Genomic DNA, 15333 nt, shown 5'->3' on the forward strand with positions numbered 1-15333 from the left:
TCTTTCCTTTCTTTCTTTCTTTCTTTCTTTCTTTCCTTTCTTTCTTTCTTTCTTTCCTTTCTTTCTTTCTTTCTTTCTTTCTTTCTTTCTTTCTTTCTTTCCTTTCTTTCTTTCTTTCTTTCTTTCTTTCTTTCTTTCTTTCTTTCTTTCTTTCTTTCTTTCTTTCTTTCTTTCTTTCTTTCTTTCTTTCTTTCTTTCTTTCTTTCTTTCTTTCTTTCTTTCTTTCTGTCTTTCTTTTTTTCCTGAGGCTGGGGTTAAGTGACTTTCCCAGGGTCACACAGCTAGGAAGTGTTAAGTGTCTGAGACCAAATTTGAACTCAGGTCTTCCTGAATTCAGGGCTGGTGCTCTATCCACTGGGCCACCTAGATGCCCCCTATTTCTTTTTCTAAGATGGGACTATTTAAATAATTTATTTCCTCTTCTGTTAACTTGGGCAATATAGATTGTCCATATTTTTGTAGGTACTCCTCCATTTCATTTAGATTATCCGATTTATTGACATATCGTTGGGTAAAATAACTCATAATTATTGCTCTAATTTCCTCTTTGTTGGTGGAAATTTCTCCCTTTTCATTTTTGAGACTAATAATTTGAGTTTTCTCTTTACTTTTTCTAATCACATTAACTAAAGGTTATCTATTTTGTTGGTTTATTTCATAAAACCAATTCTTAGTTTTACTTATTGATTCAATAGCTTGTTTACTTTCAATTTTATTAATCTCCCATTTTATTTCTAGAACTTAAAATTTGGGATTTAATTAGGGGATTTTCACTTTTTCTTTTTTAGATTTAGCAATCAATTCATTGATCTTCTCTATTTTATCCAAGTAAACATCTAGAGCTGTAAAATTTCCCTTAATTATCATTTTGGTTGCATCACACAAATTTTGATATGTTGCCACATAATTGTCATTCAATTGGATGTAATTATTGATTATATCTGTAATTTGTTGTTTCACCCATTCATTCTTTATGATTAGACTATTTAGTTTCCAATTATTTTTTGTTCTATTTTCCTCTGGCATTTTATTGCATGTGATTTTTATTACATCATGATTCAAAAAAAAAAAAATCCATTTACTGTTTCTGCCTTTATTCATTTGATTTTGTGGTTTTTATGCCCTAATACATGGTCAAGTTTTATATAGTTTCCATAAACTGCCAAGAAAAAAAAATATCCATTCAATTTTCTTCAAAAGTCTGTCATACTTCACTTTTCTAAAATTCTATTTATCTCCTTAACTTCTTTCTTATTTCTTTTGTGGTTTGATTTATGTGGTTTGAGATCCCTCAATATTATACTTTTGCTATCGATTTCTTTTTGCAGCTCTCTTAACTTCTCCTTTAGGAATTTAGATGCTACAACTGTTGGTTTATACATGTTTAGTATTGATATTACTTCATTATCAATGGTATCAATGGTATCTTTTTTTAACAAGATATAATTTTCTTATCTCTTTTAATTAGATCACTTTTTGTTTTTCCTTGATCTGAGGTCAGGATAGCTATCTTTTTTAAGCATAATAGATTCTTTCTCTAGCCTTTTGCCTTTACCCGAAATGTGTCACACTGCTTTAAATGTACTTTAAATCTTGTAAACAACATATTGTAGGATTCTGGATTTTAAAACAGTTTGCTATTCGATTCCATTTTATGGAAGAGTTCATCCCATTCCCATTCACAGTTAAAATGCCTAATTCTATATTTCCTGCCATCTTATTACCCCAAATTGTATTTTTCTCTTTCCTTTCCCTCATTCCCTCTTCCCTAGAATTTTGCTTCTGACCACCACTTCCCTTAAATGGCCCTCCCCTTTTATAGTCCCTTTCCCTTTCTTATACTTTCCCCCCACTACTTATGTTTTCCCTTTTCATGTCATGTTTCCCTTCTCACTTCTCACTTCTCTACAAGGTGAGGGAAGTTTCTCTGTGAAACCAAATAGTCTGATATTCTCTCTTTGAGCCACATCCAATGAGAATAATATTCATACAATGTTCATCCCCTTCCTTTCTTTCCCTCAATTATAATAGGTCATCTTTGCCTCTTCTCCCTCAATTATAATAGGTCATCTTTGCCTCTTCATGAGATGTTCCCCTCATTTAACTTCCATTTTCCTTTTTTCCGGTATAACCCCCTTCCTATCTGTAGTTTCTTTTTTATATTATCACAGTAAAACCAAATTATACATGCATTCTCTTAAGTATACCCATAATGGAGATATAGTTCTCAAGAGTGCATTTATTTTTACCTTTTTATGCTTCTTTTGAGTTCTGTATTTGCAGTTCAAATTTTGGGGTAAACTCTGGTCTTTTCCTCATAAATAACTGAACTTTACCTGTTTCACTGAAAGCTCACCCCGGAGAGATGATGATCAATTTTGCCTGATAATTGATTCTTGGTTGCATTCCAATTTCCTTTGTCTTTGAGAGTATCAGATTCTGGGTCCTTTGAGCTTTTAAGCTAAAAGCTGCAAGGTCAGGGGTAATCCTACTTGTGGCTTCTTGGTATTTGAGGCTGCTCGCAATATTTTTTCCTTGGTCTGATAGTTCTGAAATTTAGCTCTTTTATCCCTTGGAGTTTTCAATTTGGGTACTCTTTCAGGAGGTGGTGGATGAATTGTTTCAGTGGCTATTTTATTCTCTAGTTCAAGGACATCACAGCAGTTTTCCTTGATGATTTCCTGAAAGATAATGTCGAGGCTCTTTTTTAATCATGGTTTTCATTTTCTTAGATTGTCTCTTCTAGATCTGTTTTCCAAGTCAGTTTTTTTTTTCCAATGATATTCTCATATGTTTTTTCACTTATTTTTGTTTTTGCTTGACTGATTTTTGATGTCTCATTGAGTGATTTCCAAATGGAAATGTTTAGTGAATTATTTTCTTCAGTTACTTTTTAAATTTTCTTTTGTATTTGGACAATTGAAATTTTAAATGAGTTGCTTTCTTCTATGATTTCATTTTCATTTCACTAATTCTGTTTTTTAAGGAGTTGTATTCTTTTTCCATTTTACACATTTTGTTATTCAAGGAGTCCTTTATCCATGTTTTCAAATCTGTTTTATAAGGGTTTTTTCTTTAGAAAATGTTATGGTTTTGTTGTTGTTGTTGTTGTTGTTGTTTGTTTTTTTGTTTGTTTTCCAAACCCTCTTGCAATGTTCTCATTTCATTTCCCCATTTTTCTTCTCTCTTTTAACATTTTGAATTCTTCCAAGAGAACCCTGTAAAATGTGAACCAATTCATATCACTTTTTGGGGCTTCATCTCAAGATGATGTGCTTTTAGTTTCTTCAGGCTTTGACTCTTCTCTTTCTCCATAAAAAAGTATCTATGGTCAGAATTCTTTTTTACCTTTTTGCTCATGTTTTAAAAAAAAGTTTGAGATCTGCCTTTAGGGTAAAGGGGAGATTATCCAAGCTTCATCTATAGGCAACAATGGCCTCACTGGATCAGTAGTGACTAACTTCCGGTGCTGAGTGGGGCCTGGCCATATCCCGTTGACTATTCTAAGGTATAGGGACTTCACTATTTGTCTTTTGTGTTTGCATTAGATGGCTTACAGCTAATCTGCTGATCTATTGGCTTACCATCAGGTCAGAGTTGCCAGCACTGCTATAGATTCCTCTAGTTGATTGTGTGGTGCTGTGGAGGTGCCAACCACCCTGGGTCTTGCACTGCCTTTTTACTTGGCCTGTCCTCATTGCACCAGCTCGCACTTGGCCTCGCTCCCTCTTTGCTTGATTGAAACAGATCTTTTCTGGAGATATTCCAAATTATCTTCTGCTGGAAATTTGTTACACTCCAAATATTTGTGAGTTCTGTCACTCCAAAATTAGTTCAGAGGGTGAATTTGTTGTTAATTTGAGTGACACGGGAGAAGTCAGAAAAAAAGATATGTATCTTTTCTGCCATCTTGGTTCAGCCCCTGCTGTTTAAAATTTTTATAACAGATTTTATTTCTAAGACTTTCTTCTCCCTGAAAATTAACTTGTAAAAGGCAAAACTCAGCAGAATATAACTTGTCTTGAAGCCCATTCATTCAGTGTACTTTTTGTTCCTAATAGAAAAAGCATGGATAATAGCTTTAAAAAGGCAAGAGCCTTATTATGTTAAATATCCCCAGAAGACAAACCTCGCACTGTCTGGAGAGAAGGAAACAGGAGCAAGAATTCAAGTCCATGAGAAATATCCCCAAATTTGGTAATATTTTGCCTAGGAGAAAATGAACTTTCCCCATTTCTCCCGGCTCCACAGAAGCCCAATTGGTAATTCTATCTATTCAGGATAATATTTAGCACAACAGCTAGTGAGGCATAGCTTACTTGAAACAGAATGAAGGTGTTGGTCGAAAATTATAACAATTGAGTCAATTGACAAGCATTTCTCAGGTACCTACTGTGTTTCAGGTTACTATCCTAGATGCTACCATACAGTCACAAGAGTTGGGACAAGGTTTGTAGATGAGGGTTCAGAGTGATAACTAAAAATGCAAACTAAAGAACTCAGCTCACATCAGCTATTGCTTGCAGAAATCATTAAATTTTAGGTTTTAACAAATGAAATTAATTTGTTTCTTGTCCCATTAAAAGCCAATGAAGTCAGTGACAGATTTTTATGGACATACTTAAAACCAAAATTGAAAATCTACAAAGCAGAATTTATGAAAATATTCTAAACCTGGTTGTGTTTATAGGTCTTCTGCCTAGGCATTCATCATTCAGTTATGTAAATTGGACTTTGTATAATGTGGGAAGCATAATACTCTTTCCTAATAATGCACCTGCAATTAAGTTTGTTAACAAAAGGACTGTACACTCATTATTATGATTTTAACTAATATGATATAAGCAGCAATAATCATCATTTTAAGGAATACTTAGTAGTTGTTGTTGATCATTGTAGAAGTGGCACAAGGTATATAGGATTGGACAATAAAAAAGATCTGAGTTTAAATCCAACCTCAAATATTCTCCAAATGTGTGACCCAAGACAAATCATCAATCCTTTTTAGTATCAGTTATTTGATCTGTAAAATGGGAATAATAAGAGTAGCTCCCTCACCACCAGAATGTTGTGAGGATTAAATGGGGTTTACATATAAAAAGTACTTTTGAACCTATGTAAATGCTAATTATTAGAAGAATATTCTCAGCAAGATCTTCTCTGAGAGTGATGTTGAATTTAAAAGCTGATTTCCCCAAGTTTGGTACAATTTTGCCTAGGAGAAAATGAACTTTTTTAACTTCTCCTGGATCAGCTGATGCCCAGTCAGTCATTCTTTCCATCCACTCAAGATAGATATTATCCTAGCAACTACTGAGGCATAAGAACTTGAGCCAATGACAAGCTTTCACTTGCTATAGTTATTTGTACAAGTATCCACCCTGTGTTTGGAAGATTATCTTTCAAAAGAGGATCTTGGTTAATCTATATAATAGCCCTCTCTCTCCAATTCCAGGGACTAGTCTATATTTTACTGTAGCCTTTGGTTTCCTAGGCAAAGAAGAAAAATATCTTATAAAAACAACTCAAAGATGGACCAAGGAGCTTTGTCACCAAGCAGAAAGAAAGTGTTAAACCATAAAGAATTATAGAAGGATTAGGCTGGAATCCAGTAAGGAATCGCTATTAGATATTTTAGGAAAGTAATATTCAGTTTTTGCTGTGCTGGTCTTCACCAGTCCAAGACAAAATTCATCATTCAGCAGAATTTTCTTTGTGATTTTTTAATGTCTGTCTTTTTTTCTCTGCCTATTTTTCTTTTTCAGTTTCTGAAGGGGATGAACTGAGTGAAGACCTCTCACAAGAATTGGGCATTGACTTATGCCCTAATTGTGACTTGAGACTTTTCAGTAACAGATTGAGGCAAAAGTTGCAGGGGTTTGATTAGTGATTATATTTCCTTCCTGTCTTTCCTCCTCCTTTTCATTATCATTAAGAATGTGTCATCAGCTAGTATTCTTTGTTTCTGGGATAGATTTTTAGGCTCTGAATAGATTATCTCATTAGGATGTAAGCCTGGACTCCAGCAGCCAATGGGAGAAAAGGGAAAAAAAGTTGTGGAAGCTTCTACATTAGGCTCTATACAATATTGTATTTTCAGCTTGTGCTTTGCACTACTTTACTGACGATACCTTCTCTATTGGGAGTTGCCCTTTCTTGTGAGATCATAATAAATCCATTTTGCTTTTAACCTTGAGAGTCTCTGATTTTCATTTGGGAAAGTGTCAGTGCTCTTCCACAGTTTCCATCTCTCCTCCTCTTCCTATGAAAATGATTTCCTTTGTGCTCACTTGTAGCTGTTGCTGCAATTACAATTATATTGGCATAAGTCTTGGGTTCTTTTTGTTTTTTGTTTTTTTGTTTTCTTTTTTTCTGAGGCAATTGGGGTAAAGTGACTTGTCTAGGACGACACAGCTAAGAAGCATTAAGTTTCTGAGATCAAATTTGAACTCAGGTCCTCCTGGTTTCAGGGCTGATGCTCTATCTACTGGGCCACCTGCTTGCCCCAGCATAAATATTTGTTTTTATTTTGTTTGCATATGATTGTGCACTCAATGTAGCTTGTGAAGCTGACATGCAACTAACTATGGCTCGATTCTCTGCTGCTTCTGATAATTTTTGGCCTTTCACCAAGAAGAAAACATAGTTTGTCCATCAGTCAGCAGCACACCACTCATATATGGAAACACCATTCCAGCACATGGAGAAGCTTTGAATGCTGTGGATAAATTCTCGTATCTTGCCATTAATTCTGAGGTTAATACACCCTTTGCCAGAGGTAGCTCAGTGTTGGGGAGGCTCTGAGGACAAGCTTGGGAGATGAGACTTATTAGACTAATTACCAAACTGAAGGGCTATAGAGCTGTTGTGCATGCTTCATTATTGTATGTCTGTGAAACTTGGACAGTATACCAACACCATGCCAGGAAATGGAATCACTTCCATTTGAATTGTCTTAGGAAGATTCTGAAGCTTCCATCAAGTAGGATAAAATATTAGACAGTGAGGTCCTTTCTCTCTCTCTTTCTTTCTTTCTTTCTTTCTTTCTTTCTTTCTTTCTTTCTTTCTTTCTTTCTTTTTTTTCTTTTTTTTCTTTCTGAGGACACTAAAAGCCGATTGTCTCCAGAGGAATCCCCTAAGGGGGATATGAGCTGCTCCTCAATACAAAAGAATCTCATAGAGGAAATCAAAAAGGCTCTCACAAGAGACCTAGAAGAGAAATGGGAAAAGGAAAGGGAAGCTTGGAAAGAATGTCTGGAGAAGTTATCCAGAGTGGAACAACTCCAAGGAAAACGGGATTAGTGAGCTGGGTAAAGATTACAGCTCTCTCTAAAACTAAAATGGATGAAATGGAAAAAAAAATCCATAGAAGAAAAAAACTCACTTAAAAACTCATTTGGACAATTACAAAAAGATATAAAAAAGTGAGTGAAGAAAATACATCATTGAAAATTAGACTTGAGCTAGTAGAAATGAATGACTCAGAAAGAAACCGAGAAGTATTCAAGCAAAACAAGAAAAATGAAACAATTGAAAAGAATGTCAAGTACCTTATTGGAAAGACAACAGTCCTGGAAAACAGATCCAGGACAGACAATTTGAGAATAATCAGACTCCCTGAAATATGTGAGGAAAAAAAGAGCCTGTACACTATTTTCAGGAAATTATCAAAGAGAACTGCCCAGACATTTTGGAAACAGAGGGTAAAATAGACAATGAAAAAATTCATCCTTCACCTACAGAAGAGACTCTGAAATCAAAACACCAAGAAATATATTGGCCAAGTTTAAGAACCATCAAATGAAGGAAAAAAAAACTATTGGAAGCTGCTAGAAACAAGCAATTCAGATATGGAGGAGCCACAATAAGGATAACGCAGGATCTAGCAGCGTCCACATTAAAAGACAAAGGGCCTTGAACATGATATTCAGAAAGTGCTATGAAGCCAAGAATAATTTACCCAGCAAAAATGAGCATCGTTTTCCAGGGAAGAAGATGGATATTTAACGAAATAAATGAATTCCATCTATTCTTGATGAAAAAACCAGACCTACACCAAATGTTACAGAACTCAAGAGATTTCTAAAAACATAAAAAGAAATCTTGAGAACTATATTTCTGCCATAAAGATATGTAAAGAACACATGTATAATTTGTCCTAGAAACTAGAGGTGGAAAGGGAATAATATCATAAAAAAGGGTAGAGTGGTGGTACTATAACTCATGAAGAGGCAAAGGTAACCTATTCTATCTGAGAGAAAGAAAGGAGGGAGATGATAGTGTGTGTCAATAGACCTATTCAATTTATGGTGAAACTTCTTCCACTGCATGGAAAAGTGAGAGGGAAGCAGTAAGCTAAGGGGAAGGCAATACAGATATTGTAAGAAAAAAGGGGTAAAATAGGAAAAGGAACTTTAAAGTGGGGGAGAGATACTAAAAAGGGGAGGGCTGTGAAAAGCAAGTGGTGTTCACCAATTTAATACTGGGTAGAGGGGTAAGATGGAAGGAAAGGAGAAAAGCATAAGGAGGGGTTAACAGGATGGCAAGCAATATGGAATTAGTCATTCTAACCATAAAGGTGAATGGGGTAAACTCTCTCATAAAGAGGAAGCAGTTAGCAGACTGGATTAAAAGTCAGAATCCTACTATATGTTGTTTATAGGAAAAACACCTGAAACAGGGTGATACATTCAAACTAAAAGTAAAAGGGTGAAGCACAATCTACTATGCTTCAGGTGAAGCCAAAAAAGCAGGAGTAGCCAGCCTCATCTCAAATAAAACAAAAAAATTGATCTAATTAAAAGAGATAAGGAATGGCATTATATCCTGCTAAAGGGTAGCATAAATAATGAAGCAGTATCAATATTAAACATATATGCACCAAGTGGTAGAGCCTCTAAATTCTTAAAAGAGAAATTAAGAGAGCTGCAAAAAGAAATATACAGCAAAACTATAATAGTGGGAGATCTCAACCTTGCACTCTCAGAATTAGATAAATCAAACCACAAAATAAATAAGAAAGAAGTCAAAAAGGTAAATAGAATACTAGAAAAGTGTGATATGATAGATCTTTGGTGAAAGCTAAATGGAGACAGAAAGGAGTATACTTCCTTCTCAGCAGTTCATGGAACCTATACAAAAATTGATCATATACTAGAACATAAAAACCTCAAAATCAAGTGCAGTAAGGCAGAAATAATGAATGCATCCTTTTCAGACCACAGTGCAATTAAAATTACATTTAATAAAAAGCCAGGGTAAAATAGACCAAAAAATAATTGGAAACTTAATAATCATAAACTAAAGAATGATTGCGTAAAACAGCAAATCATAGACATCATTAATAACTTCACCCAAGAAAATGACAATAATGAGATATTATACCAAAATGTGTGGGATACAGCCAAAGCAGTAATAAGGGGAAGTTTTATATCTCTAGAGGCCTACTAGCATAAAATAGAGAAAGAGGGTCAACGAATTGGGCTTACAACCAAAATTGCTAGAAAAGAAACAAATTAAAACCCCCAGACAAACACGAAATTTGAAATTCTAAAACTAAAAGGTGATATTAATAAAATTGAAATTAAAAACCTATTGAATTAATTAATAAAACTGAGTGGCTCCTATGAAAAAAGCAACAAAATAGACAAACCCTTAGTAAACCTGATTAAAAAAAGGAAAGAGAAAAAGCAAACTGTTAGTCTTGAAAATGAAAAGGGAGAACTCACCACTATTGAAGAGGAAATTAGAACAATAGCAAGGAGGTACTTTGCTCAACTTTATGACAATAAATTCGATAACTTTAATGAAATGGAATATAGTTTGCCCAGATTAACAGAGGAAGAAGGAAGTAGTCTAAATAGTCCCATCTCAGAAAAAGAAATAGAACAAGCTATTAACCAACTCCCTGAGAAAATATCCCCAGGACCTGATGGATTTACATGTGAATTCTACCAAACATTTAAAGAACCACTAACTCCAATGCTATATAAACTATTTGAAAAAATAGGGATTGAAGGAGTTCTACAAATTTTTTTTTTTTTTTTTTTTTTTTTTTTTTATGACACAGCCATGGTACTGATACCTAAACCAGGTAGATTGAAAACTGAGAAAGAAAACTATAGACCAATCTCCTTAATGAATATTGATGCTAAAATCTTAAATAAGATATTAGCAAAACGACTTCAGAAAATCATCCCCTGGATAATACACTATGATCAAGTCGGATTTATACCAGGAATGCAGGGCTGGTTTAATATTAGGAAAACTATTAGTATAATTGACCATATTAATAATCAAATTAATAAAAAAAAACATATGATCATCTCAATAGATGCAGAAAAATAATTTGATGATATCTAACATCCATTCCTACTAAAAACACTTGAGCATATATTAAAAACTGTCAATAAACATCATATGTAATGGCGATAAACTGGAATCTTTCCCCATAAGATCAGGAGTGAAACAAGGTTGCCCACCATCACCATTACTATTTGATATAGTACTAGAAAAGCTAGCCTTAACAATAAGAGCCAAGAAAGAGATTCAAGGAATTAGAGTAGGAAATGAGGAAAAAAAACTATCACTCTTTGCAAATGACACGATGGTATACTTAAGAGAACCCCAGAGACTCTGCTAAAAAGCTATTAGAAATAAGTCAGAACTTTAGCAAAGTGGCAGAATACAAAATAAATCCACATAAATCCTCAGCATTTTTATACATTACCAAGACAATCCAACAACATGAGATACAAAGAGAAATTCCCTTCAAAATAACTGTTGATAGTATAAAATATTTGGGAATATATCTACCAAAGGAGAGTCAGGAATTATATGAGCAAAATTACAAAACACTTGACACAAAAATAAAGTCAGATTTAAATAATTGGAAAGACATTCGGTGCTCTTGGATAGGCCGAGCGAATATAATTAAAATGACAATACTCCCTAAACTAATCTATTTATTTAGTGCTATACCAATCAGACTTCCATAAAACTATTTCAATAACCTAGAAAAACTAACAACAGAATTTATATGAACAAGAAAAGGTCGAGAATTTCAAGGGAAGTAATGAAAAAAAAAAATTAAGTGAAGGTGGTCTAGCTGTACCTGATCTAGAACTGTATTATAAAGCAACAGTCACCAAAACCATTTGGTATTGGCTAAGAAATCGACTAATTGATCAGTAGAATAGGTTAGATTCACAGGGCAAGATAGTGAATAAAAATAGGCATCTAGTGTTTGACAAACCGAAAGATTGCAACTTTTGGGATAAGAATTCATTATTTGACAAAAACTACTGAGAAAACTGGAAATTAGTATGGCAGAAACTAGTTATGGACCCACATTTAACACCACATACTAAGATAAAATCAAAATGCTTCCAAGATTTAGGCATAAAGAACGAGATCTAAATAAATTAGAGGAATATAGGATAGTTTACCTCTCAGACTTGTGGAGGAGGGAGGAATTGGTGTCCAAAGGAGAACTAGAGACCATATTGATCACAAAACAGAAAATTTTGATTACATCAAAATAAAAAGTTTTTGCACAAACAAAACTAATGCAAACAAGATTAGAAGGGAAGTAATAGTTAAGATTCTGATAAAGGCCTCATCTCCAAAATATACAGAGAATTGACTTTAATTTATACGAAATCAAGCCATTCTCCAATTGATAAATGCTCAAAAGATATGAACAGACAATTTTCAGATGATGAAATTTAAACTATTTCCATTTATATGAAAGTGTTCCAAATCACTATTGATCAGAGAAATGCAAATTAAGGCAACTCTGAGTTATCACTACACACCTGTCAGATTTGTTAAGATGACAGGAATAAATAATGATGAATGTTGGAGGGGATGCGGAAAAACTGGGACACTGATGCATTGTTGGTGGAGTTGTGAAAGAATCCAACCATTCTAGAAAGCAATCTGCAATTATGCCCCAAAAGTTATCAAAATGTGCATACCCTTTGACCCAGCAGTGCTACTACTGGGCTTATATCCCAAGGAAATACTAACGAAGGGAAAGGGACCTGTATGTGCCAAAATGTTTGTGCCAGCCCTTTTTGTATTGGCTAGAAACTGGAAAATGAATGGATGATCCATCAATTGGAGAATGGTTGGATAAATTATGGTACATGAATGTTATGGAATATTATTGTTCTGTAAGAAATGACCAACAGGAGGAATACAGAGAGGCTTGGAGAGATGTTGAGTGAAACGAGCAGAAATAGGAGATCATTATATACTTCAACAGTGATATTGTATGAGGATGTATTCTGATGGAAGTGGATATCTTCAACATAGAGAAGAGCTAATCCAATTCCAATTGATCAATGATGGACAGAATCAGCTACAACTAGAAAAGGAACACTGGGATATGAGTGTAAACTGTGAGCATTTTTGTTGTTGTTGTTGTTGTTTGTTTTTCTTCCCAGATTATTTTTACCTTCTGAATACAATTCTTCATTTGCAACAACAACAACAGCAAAATTCGGTACTGCACATATATATTCTACCTAAGATATACAATAAGATATTCAATATGTATGTGAATACCTGCCATCTAGGGGAGGGGATGGAGGGAAGGAAAGCAAAAAAAAAAAACTCAGAACAAAAGGGACTACAAGGGATAATGTTGTAAAAAAAGAAATACATATGCATATTTGCTGTCAAAAATGTTATAATTATAAAATTAATAATAAAAAAAAAGGTTAAGTGACTTGACTAGGGAAACCAGGGTCACCTAGCTATATATATTAGGAGCAGGATGTAAAGTGAAGTCACCTATTTATTTGCTATGTCTCTAACTTGTAATCTAAATGTAATTTGAAATAATAAAAAGGAAAATAGTTCCTTTCCTTGAAATAAATAAATAAACAAACAAAGAAAGAAAGAAAGAAAGAAAGAAAAAAAGAAAAAAAATTACATTCTTTTGCAAAGCCAATTTTCTTGTTGCACCATTATATAAATCTTTCAGTTTCACAAACAACTGATTAACAACATTTTTACCTTTCTGTTCCCTTTGTATTCTTCCACCTCCTCCAAAATCATGTCAAAGATATCCACTAGAGAACCAAAGCCAACACCAGAACCATCCTCTTTGATAGCTTGTTTTGTACTTTTGTCATAAAGTCTCTTTTCTTTGCATCAGAAATCATGTCATAAACTTGAGAAATCTGTTTGAACTTTTCTCCTTCATTTGGATTCTTACCTGGGTGAGGTTTCAAGGCTAGTTTTTTTTTTTTTTGTTTGTTTGTTTGTTTGTTTTTTGAGAGCCAGGGAGTAACACTCACAGTATGCCAGGTTCAAAATGTCTACGTCTGGGGTGGGTTAAAAGAGGACCTCTAGGAACTGGTGGGGATGTTGGGGGATCAAGTGGGAGAAAGAGAAGATTAGGAGTTGGGGGCACTTTGTTTGTCCAGCATGGGCAGAGGCAGTTGCAGCACTCTGATTCTCCCCAATTTTTCTGTAAAGTTCCCAAGTCCTTTCTTAAACTAATCTGTCAAGTGTCCAAACTGCACAGAGTGCAAATCTGTGGGCTGATCACACTGTTCTAAGTGCCTTATGGACACTTGCCAAAAAGCCCTTTATGGAGAAATCACACAGACAAGAACTCACAAGGTGCTCAGAAAAAGCAGTACAGAGACACTCTCAAGGTTTCAACTTGAGAACTGATTACATGACTTGAGAGACTTAGAACTGCTCTTCATGGCATGCTCTCCTTAGACAAATGTGCTGTATGAGCAAAATAGGACTGAATTAGTGCAAAAGAAGTGGGAGATGCACAAGGTTAGAGAAATCACCTCAAATATTCATAAGAACTATTTGTGTCTTGTAATGTTTTTTTTTTTTTTTTTTCTCTAAATTGTAATCATTCTTGGAGTATGTTTCTTGGGGAGCTTTTGGAGGCAGCCTTAGTTTTAGTTCATTTCAATAATCCCAAATGCAGCCAGGAGTCCAAAGCCTTTACTGTCTCTTTCCAAATCTTATCTCCTTCATTTGGGGCTTGGCTAGTTGTCTGAAGGCCTTCCAGATCTTGGTTTCAGTGTTCTCCCGAGGACAGCCTACCACCACTTCTCTGTCTTCCTTCGTTCTGCCCGACTTGTGAATCTCCTTGACCAAATCCTGACTCTGAATCTCCCAAAGTCCTCCTTGGCCCTGAGAGCTTCTTTCTTATATGCTGCACATTGAGCACACACCAATCATTTCATCACTAGGAAACCATTATTTATTGTATGATTAAATCAATGCTAAATTACATTTAATCATCGTCTCCTCAATTCTACTCAGTACCTTGTTTCAAGTTCTGGCCCATAACATCTCCTTGTAGGATCAGATCAGTCATACTGAACCATGCTAAATTAGATAATTGTTATCTTTATCCATTCCATGTCTTAGCACCTTGTAAGAATCCTAACAGTGTCTGACCTGTGGGACAAGATTCCAAGGTCACATTGATCTGATCCGCCAGTCAGATGCATTAATTTGACACTAACATAGTAATGTCATTTTGGTCCTCTTTGAAAATGGAGGAAAACAACCATTACCTCTAGCACCATAGAATATTTGCAAAGTCAGGGCTAGGGGAAAGAAAATCAAAGGAAAGCTTGTGGGCCTTGGAGAAATCTAGCTAAATGTGCTTATGCTAGATTCTATATGGGAAGGCACCCACTCACTTTACAAGAGTTCTCTGTGGAGAATCTCTCCAATAATTAACATCATCATTGTCATCATGAGTAACATTTATATAGTGCTTACTACATGCAAGTCCTGTGCTAAGCATTTTGTGAATGTTATCTCACTTGATCCTTATTACAGTGCTGAGAATTGGGTTCTATTATTCTCCCCATTTTACAGATGAGGAAACTGAGGCAAACAGAAGGTAAGTGTCTTGTCCAGGATCACCTAAATAGAAAGCATGTGAGGCTGGACTTGAGTTAAGGTCTTTGTCACTCCCTGTATTGCATTCAATCCACTGAGCTCTACAAATGGAAAGGGCTCCAAAATTATGCTAACATCCCCATATCAAATGCAATGACTAGCTACATGTTCCTTGGGAAAAGCCACAAAGAACCGCAACCTCCACTAATTTTTGCCCTTCACCTGCCTTTCCCCTTTCCCCAATATTCAATTTTGAGAGAAGTCTGACATTCAAATAGCAGAAAAAAAGCAATTAAATTGGAATCTGTTAGAGCATCCATTGGCTCCTCCTCTCCCTTTTCCTTACTTCCACCCTACTTCAAAGGGAAAATGGCTAGAGTCTACCTGAGTGTTGCTTTTGAGTAGCTAGGTTTTCTCCAATGGAAAGAAATGTAAAAT

At 35.0% G+C, this 15333-nt stretch overlaps 1 long non-coding RNA gene across 3 annotated transcripts in view; it reads left to right on the forward strand.

Annotated features, from left to right (window-relative positions):
• Positions 1–15333, forward strand: part of LOC141544628 (uncharacterized) — a 35648-nt gene that overhangs the window by 19391 nt on the left and 924 nt on the right. The window contains exon 3 of one of the 3 annotated variants that reach the window (XR_012482714.1): positions 5766–6190. The exons of 1 other annotated variant lie outside the window; for it this stretch is intronic. This is a non-coding gene — a long non-coding RNA (uncharacterized LOC141544628). Of the gene's footprint in view, positions 1–5765; positions 6191–15333 lie in introns of those variants that run through there. One more of the 3 variants, XR_012482717.1, reaches the window with a different exon arrangement.

Source organism: Sminthopsis crassicaudata, chromosome 5, assembly GCF_048593235.1.
Source record: "Sminthopsis crassicaudata isolate SCR6 chromosome 5, ASM4859323v1, whole genome shotgun sequence".
Classification (NCBI taxonomy): Eukaryota; Metazoa; Chordata; class Mammalia; order Dasyuromorphia; family Dasyuridae; genus Sminthopsis; species Sminthopsis crassicaudata.